General features: G+C 45.9%; 1 long non-coding RNA gene across 1 annotated transcript; it reads left to right on the top strand.

Moving 5' to 3' along the window:
* Positions 1 to 3,174: 3,174 nt before the first annotated feature.
* LOC143710247 (uncharacterized) lies at positions 3,175 to 3,965 on the top strand. The gene is made up of 3 exons (XR_013194496.1): positions 3,175 to 3,330; positions 3,616 to 3,733; positions 3,892 to 3,965. It is a non-coding gene; the product is annotated as an uncharacterized LOC143710247 (long non-coding RNA).
* Positions 3,966 to 8,730: the final 4,765 nt, after the last annotated feature.

Here is an 8,730-nt window from a genome sequence, read left to right as displayed (position 1 = left end):
CGGCAGCGACCACTCGAGCCCGAGACGGTCGACAGCTTGCGTCAGCAGGCGCATAAGTTCCGCGTCAGCTCCAGCGCGGGTACGGGCGGATTCCTGGATTGACGAGGAGGCGGAGTGAAGCGACCATTCCTCGCTGTCTGATGCCAGGATAGAGCAGCAGTCTTTTGTGGCGTGTCCCACGGACTCATCCTCCGAAGTGACGGCAGTGAGGCTCGCAAGCGGCAGCTGCGCGTCAGTGAGGAGAGGTGGGGAAGGCGAGAGCGAGGCTCGAGGGAGGTTCTCCGGCGAGCGCGTCGCTGTGGCCACAGGTTCCGGCTGTCTCAGGGAACGGCGCTTCTTTCTGCGCGGTCCCACAGGAGGCGGAGTGACTGCTGTGGTGTTGAACGCTTCGAGTCGAGCCCGCAGGGTCGACAGCGGAAGCTCCTCACAGAGCTCGCAGCCCCCGGACGCGAGGGCGAGCTCTGCGTGTTCCAGGCCCAGGCAGAGAGCGCAGATCAGGTGGCGGTCTCCGGCGCTGAGCGGGGCTTTACACGAGCCGCAGGAAGTGCGAGGCATCTTTAAAAAGACGCTCGCTGCTCTTTTAGAATGATTTGCAAAAAAGGATACGTCGCCGGATAGCGTAGCTCGCACGGATGGCTGAAGGTGGCGAAGACGGCCGGCTTCCTCAGCGCTGTCCTAAGCTGGCTGTTCGCTGTTCGATGGCGGCGGTGGCTTCTCTCAAATCCAGCGATGCGAAGAGCTCGCTGAAGAGTCGAAAAATCAGAGAATTCAGCCTACAGCCCCTATTTTATACGCTAAGCCACGCCTATCTGGTCGGCTGTGACGCTATAAAGGCGCGGGCGCCCTTCATTGGGCGTGACGGCACGCCGGGCGCACTGGTAGGCTGCAGCAGTTGCCCGCAGGGCAGCCAATGAGCACGCGAGATGGCCTGCTCTAGGTCTGCTAGCTGCTGCACTGCGTTGACAAGTTATACAAAATTAAGGATAATTTTTTGGCTTCAGTATCTCGAGAAGATGAATCTTTCCCGTAGCGTAAGCTAAACTTACGCAATACGAGAGAACCTCTCGTAAGAGAACCAACCTATGTTTTGGTCCATTCATCATGCTGTACATATACAGAAGACTCAAAATATAGTGATATGAACTACAGCATTTTTATGGTGCTTTTATGATGTTTCCCCATAAATATTTGCTTGGTTTGGAATAAGTCAAGTCAACTTTATTTATATAGAGGTTTTTACAATACAGATTGTTTCAAATCAGCTTTACAGTGATAACAGGAAAATAATGCAACAAAGTTTGTTTCGGCTGTACAGCAGATCTAGAAGATTGTGTCATGGTCCAGCTTAAGTAAGTTCAGTGTTGATTAACTTCTGTTGTAAACAAGTTATTTATTTAGCTATTTTATCTTTACAGCCACTCTGGACAAAACAGTGATGTCATCGTCCAGCTCAGCTCAGTACTCATACAATGGTGTCAATGCAGGCAGATCAATAATATTAGGCTTGTTTGAGATGTGCCTTGCCTTGCCTGAAATGTAGTCGAGAGTAGGCGGCTGCAGTGAGAGGAGAAGTGAAAAAAGCGCAGGCAAGCCGGACAGTTCTCGCTTCTCGCAGTGGATCTGACACCTGAGAGATCAATGATGGATATCGCGGGATTCACGGGATTCACGCTCGTGCACAGTGTTGCTAATAAACTGGATGTAATTTAAGTTCTGTTGCTTTTATATGAAAATTAATATAATGAACAATACACCCAAAGTACTTGTTATTTCATTCCATTCCAAATAAGTGTTTATCAATCATTTTTTCTTTAATACAGACATAGGCTATGTGTTTTTATATATATATATATATATATATATATATATATATATATATATATATATATATATATAATAAAATGACATTGCATAACCCATAGAGATCGCACTGTCCGAGAGTTTGGGAATAATCACACATAACATATACACATAAAACATGATATCCGAGTTTTAAAATCAAACATTTTAAAAGAGAACAATACATCACGGTTAAACCAATCAACATTAAGCTGTGTCGTCAGCAAGTCGTTTCCCATCATGCTTTTGATCAGCGCAGTCGGTGGAGAGCAACTGCGCGCGACTGCAGAATCCGATACTTGCGCCTTGCACTCGCGAGAGTTTTTTGACACACGTCAGCATGACATCAGAGGATGCGGACTGCTCTCGGACACATTTCAGCGGTGATCGATTCCGCACAGATTTTGCTCATCTCAAACAAGCCTATTGTTGAATATTAAGTGTCCCCAACTAAGCAAGCCATAGACAACAGTGGAAAGGAACCCAAAACTCCATCAGGTGACAAAATGGAGAAACAAATCTTGAGAGAAACAAGGCATAAGCGGTGCAAGGCATTTCATTTTTTTGTGACTTAACTATTCATATGGCAAAGTGTTGCACAAATCAACAAATATTTGTTAAATATCGATCTTAGTTTTCTAATTTAATACTCCAGAGTTTTTAATATAATGAACCTCATTCACATAAATCCTAAGATTATCACATACTGGATTCTGCTCCCATGAAAGTCTAAGTACACATTTATTTTTATCTATAAAGAGACTGAAGAACATTGCTACAAATATTTGAAGGATATACGAGTTTAGAATAAGAAAGATATGAAAAGCAGCCATAATAGCTGCTAAATGAGGCAGAACTGAATTACACAATATAGTAGTTAACACCTGTGAACTGCACACAAAAAGAGCAAGCACTCGCTTAAATCAGCAGGTCCAACACGACAGGCTTTACATAGCTTCCGTGACTGAGACCACACAGGTATTTCTATCATGTAAATGAGGTAACAGGTTGATATTTATGTGGCAGGAAGGGCGTTTCTGTCTTTCTTCATCATTGTGATCGATGGCCAGTCTAGCCAATCATATGTGCTCCTGGGCTTTAATACAGTCACGCAGTTACCACTAGTCAGGCGTCACGGTTGAATTGTTGCGTCGCTAATGCGCGCCCGTTAATGCCTCCTGGGAACCGGATGTGAGCACCCGAACCGAAACCCCGTTTTGCTCTGGAGAGCGTGCTGCTGTCTTCTGCGGCACAAGCTCACTACGATTGTTATTGTTTGTGTGTACTGGATGTGGACGCTGGAGGAGGATGTGTCCTAATCCAGGACACCCTTTCTCGGTGGTGAGAACCTGAGTTCCCCACCAGGGAAAGCTACGTTTCACTTTCTTCGACGATCGGGCCCTGTTATAGGTCCGTAAAGGACTGTAACTACATTCCAGTCGGGGTGCTCCGCGTTCAATTCCGGCCGAAGTGCTGTCCTGTTTTGGTTTTGTTTCGACCCTGTTTCGACGATGTTAACTGTCAACTGATTCCATTGCAACTTGGGACTTCAGTTGATATTTTCGTTAGTTTCTTATTTGGTTTTTTTTACTTAGTTTTCATTTTCTTTTGAACTGATATTAGCTGCAAGGATTGGTGCTGGATTCTGAACTGTAATCCTTGTTCTTCTCTCATTCTAATTTATTTGTATGTTTCTATTTGCTTTCTCATTTGTATTTGATTTTGGTTCCGAAGTTGAATTATTTATTTTTTTCAATTATTTTTCTGAAATAATAGTTAGCTCAGGGCCTGAGCACCGGGGGCTGAGGGTTCTTATTTGGGTGACGGGACCTTTCTCAACGTGTGCAGTGCTTAGTATTAACATCTGTGTGTGTGTGTGTGTGTGTGTGTGTGTGTGTGTGTGTGTGTGTGTGTGTGTGTGTGTGTGTGTGTGTGTGTGTGTGTGTGTGTGTGTGTGTGTGTGTGTGTGTGTGTGTGTGTGTGTGTGTGTGTGTGTGTGTGTGTGTGTGTGTGTGTGTGTGTGTGTGTGTGTGAGCGTGAGCGTGTGCACAGTGAAGTGCAGTAGTTCTGCACCTGCGGGTGGCATGCTACGATTCTCTCCCTCTGTGTCTCTCGTCCTTGTTTGGACCTGGTCCTTTCTGGCCATGAAAAATCACCTTCTTGTTATTATAAAATTTAGGTTACTGAAATAGTAACGAATTGAAAAGCTTTGTAGCTAGATCAAACATTTCATTTACTTTGTAAAAATGAGCAATTTAGACAGAAAGCAATCAAGAATATGGTTTTAATAAAATGAAACTACGGATACAGAATTCTACATTTAAACCCGGGATACATGTATGTACAGTAAACAGTAAAACTAACGAGACAAACGAATAACAACGGGAGTGAGAGAGAGAGAGTTTGAGTGAGAGAGAGAGAGTGAGAGGGAGGGAGAGAGAGAGAGTACGAGAATGAGAAAGTGAAACTAAAGGTCAGGATTAGAGATTGCAGTACGGCACACACCACAGACAAAATGAACCTTGAGAGACACAAAGATCAAATCCCCTGAATGGGGTAAACAGATCTTAAAGCATTTAGATCGATAGGAATTACGATACTTGCATGATTCTTCGTGTGGCTGAGAACCAAAGCGTGTGTGTGTGTCTCTGTCCTCCTGTCACGCGTTCACGTGGTCTTTCAGAGCGAGGGAGCGTGTTAGTTTGAATGTCCTTTGAGGTGCAGTTGCTGGTTGGTTCAAAGAGTCTCTTTAAAGTTGAAGTTGCCGATTACGTTCATTTCACTGAAAGTGAACGTAGGAAAGTCCGAAGACAAAAATAAAGAAAGATTAAAGAAAAAGGAGAAACACGGCGTAAAGCTCCCTAAGGAGCCATGGAACCGGAAACCTCTCACAGGGAAAAAGCTCTCTGTAGGGACTTCCTGGGGTCAGTCTTTTATGGAAAAACTTGGTTCACGTCTGGGTGCATCCTGGGTGCATCACGCCTGGAACCACCCATGACCATCCGAGAATCTGAAGCGGACAAAGTTTTCTTTGTCCTGTGGGGGGATGCCCACGGGACTGAGGAGATTGTGTTGAGCCGTTCGGGCTCCAGCACTATGAAATGTGTAAAATAATGCACATTACTGCATTCTGCTATCGGAATTCGGCTCCGTTAGGTTGAGAGAATTACAGAGATATCAAACACGTCACATGAAGATTATAGGAATACAGAGTTACATAAGATATGCATTTTATAAGCATTTAGTTCCTTCAAAGCAAGTTTGTTCCTTCGAACAAACGTCATACATGCAGTGAATATAAACTGAGAAACACACAGGAGTATAGGAAACATTGACATGCTTATATTCTAAGTGTAATGTTCAAAGTTCGTGTATGTGTGTGCGTTAATGTGTGATTGTGTGTTTGGGTATCCTTATGGTCAGCATCTGTCCATCCGTGGTGTGTACCACGTGAGGGTTTAGTTCGCAAATGGTTGTCTTCAAGACATACTAATTGATGAGGGGAGGAACACTAGCTTGAGACCCTGAATGGATCAGTTCTTATTCTTTGTGACTGAACACAAATTGCAAGCAGTGTAAGGATTTGAGAACAACGGGGACCTGTTTCTTGATTGCGCAATGCGTCATAAATGAAGTTAATTAATGACCTGCTGGCAGACATTGGGGCACCATATCACATGATTCAAGGTTTTGTGAATTAAACATATATGTGTTCATATTTGTTCAGTAGTGAAAGGGAAACAGGATTCGGTCAGTCGCTACACTGTTTTGTGTTTTGTGTGTTGTTTTTTTGGAAACAGGACAACAGTGCATTGTGCCAGAGTTGTTCCATTTGGTGGTTTCTTCCTTGCAGTGGTAAGTCACTTCTTTAAAATAAAAATAAATCCATTAACATCAAGATGGAGGATGAATTACAAGAATTGAAAGATTTGGTAGCCCAGTTGAGAGCTGATAACGTAAGGTTGCAGCAGGCACGGGCACCAGCTGGTTTGCCCGGTCCTAATGTAGCCTTGCCCGGTACCTCTACTGTTTCGCCTGAGACGCCTCAACAGCTTGGCACTGTTGCGCCTGAACGATTTGTTTTTGTATCGCGAGATCGACGCTGCCCAAAATTCAATGGCAAATCGGGTTTGGATATTGACGAATGGGTTGAGGAGGCACAGGTGTGTGTGAGGGTGCGCCATATGTCAAATGCAATCAAGCTCTTTTCCTTTTTGACCACTTGGAGGGAGAGGCAAGAGAAGAGATCAGGTATCGTCCTGATCTAGAACGCGGAGACCCTGATAGGATTATTAAGGCGATGAAATTTCCCAAACCCCTCCCAGCCGGTGGCAGGCCCCTCTACAGCTGAGAATGGACGGCTGCGTTCCTCCCGGCCATCGGAAAACTAGTTCCCACCAGGTTGCAGAGTCACCGCCTGGGTGGGGAAGTAACTGACTCAAGTAGGATAGGGGTACGCAGTTCAGTTCCCCATTTAATCTCCTCTTGTCCACATGTGGTTGCCCTTATGGGGGGTGTTTCAGTGCCCTGCTTAGTGGATACTGGTTATATGGTAACATCAATCACTGAAAGTTGTTTTCAACAACATTTTGAACCATGGGGTCAGGATCGTCTTCAAAATCGTCTTCAGGATCCATGGGGACAGGATCGTCTTCAGTGCACACTGTCAGTGGCTACAGCTTTGAGCAGCCAATGGGCTTACTATCCCGTACATGGGATATTTTGAGCTAGACGTGGAGATTTGTGGCAGGCTTGTCGTCGGTTGTGGTGTCCTGGTTGTTCGGGATCCTCCTGGAGGCATTTACAAGGAGCTTTTCGGGCAGCATGGCACCTCCCTCTTTGACCTACCTGTAGTTACACAATTACCAAGTGTGTCGAGTCCACTGCAATATTGTCAGCAAGTAAGTGCTAGAGAGCGCTTGGATCAAGTAGGGTGTGTACGGGTGCGTCGACGTGGGGTGTGTCGCATACCAGGTGGCACAATTAGGCTAGTGGCGGCGACCTGTTCGACCAAATATGTTGGCAGTACTGTTTTATTTGAGCCCCCTAAATCCGGCCTTCCAGCTGGGCTTTTAGTATCACCTGCTTTAGTAAGGGTAATTCAAGGGACTGTCTATGTGCCGGTAGTGAATGTCGGCACCGTGGATGTGACGCTTCGCCCTACAACGGTGGTGGGTAACCTTAGGGAGGTTTATGTAGTCAGTTTGCCAACAGGAGTTGTTGAAGTAAAGCCAGTAATTGCCACTGTCCAGTCCCATAGTGTGCAGGAGAGTCCCTCCTTGTCCCAACTGATGGAGTCTCTTGAGTTATCAGTTTTGTCAAAATCAGAACAGGCTCAGGTTAGAGCTCTGGTGCAGAAATATAAGGCAGTATTTTCAGGTCATGAGAACGATCTAGGTTGTACTCGCCTCATTTCCCATGACATTCCTTTACTGGATAATGTTCCAGTGCGTCAACGATACCGACGGATACCCCCTTCTGAATATGAGGTGTTAAAAACTCATATCCATCAGTTGTTGGAGGCTGGAATAGTCCGCGAAAGTTGTAGCCCTTATGCATCGCCGATTGTGCTAGTCAAAAAGAAGGACGGTAGTCTGCATATGTGCGTAGACTACCGTCACCTTAATGCCAAGACTAGGGGTGATGCATTTCCCCTTCCTCGTATTGAGGAATCTGTGGATTCACTAGGGGGGGGCTCGCTGGTTCTCTACACTGGATCTGGCCAGGGGATATTTGCAGGTTCCTGTTTCCGAGCAGGATAAGTCCAAGACTGCGTTCACGCCGTTTGGATTATTTGATTGGAACCGTATGCCTTTTGGACTTTGCAACGCTCCAAGTACGTTCCAGAGGTTAATGGAGAGACTATTTGGTGATCAGCGGTGTCAGTCCCTGCTCATATATCTTGATGATGTTGTTGTGTTTTCCTCTTCCATAGCCCAACATCTAGAGAGATTGGAGATGGTCCTGAGTCGGTTGGAGAGGGAAGGACTCAAGGCAAAGCTGGAGAAGTGTGCTTTCTTCAGGCCAGAGGTCAAGAACTTGGGACATGTTATATCGGCGCAAGGGGTGGCAACAGATCCAGGTAAAATCGAGGCCGTTGCACGATGGTGTTGCCCTGAGACTGTCTCTGAGTTACGGACATTCCTTGGCTTTGCGAGTTATTATAGGCGCTTTGTGGAGGGGTTTGCCAAATTGGCAGCCCCTCTGCATAAGCTAGTTGCTGAGGTGGTGGGAGGTAAGTCAGGCAAGCGACGAGGGCAGAGTTTGATTCCTGTCTGGACCGAACATTGTCAGACAGCATTTGAGGCCCTAAAAATCAGGTTAACATCTGCCCCAGTACTGGCTTACACAGATTTTTCCAAACCCTTCATTCTAGAAGTAGACGCTAGTCATGGGGGGCTGGGGGAAGTTTTGTCCCAAGAATTTTAAGGGAAAACACGAATCATCGCATATGCCAGTAGCAGCCTAAGGCCCACTGAGCGTAATATGACCAATTACAGCTCAATGAAACTAGAGTTTGTATTGCTCAAGTGGGCCATGGTTGAAAAATTCAGGGAATATCTTTTAGGGCACAAGTGTATTGTGTTCACGGATAATAATCCCTTAAGTCATTTAGCTACAGCAAAGCTCGGCGCTACGGAGCAACGTTGGGCCGCAGAGTTAGCTGCTTTTGACTTTGAGGTAAGATATAAGTCCAGAAGGAGCAATGGTAACGCAGACGCTCTCTCTCGCCAGAACCCAGTTGTTCGAGGTCAGCTTGAGGGTTTGGCTGCAGGTGTTGTAGTCCCTGAGTTGTTACAGCAGGCCATTGGCATAGGATGTGTGGCACAGGCAGATGTGAGGGCAGTGAGTGCGTTGCCAGGCTATTCTGCCCCTGACCTGCGATCTATA

The sequence above is a fragment of the Siphateles boraxobius genome, unplaced genomic scaffold, assembly GCF_051911475.1.
Source record: "Siphateles boraxobius isolate OS27281-9 unplaced genomic scaffold, OSU_SipBor_1 46, whole genome shotgun sequence".
NCBI lineage: Eukaryota > Metazoa > Chordata > Actinopteri > Cypriniformes > Leuciscidae > Siphateles > Siphateles boraxobius.
This window is presented reverse-complemented; position numbering and strand designations above follow the sequence as displayed.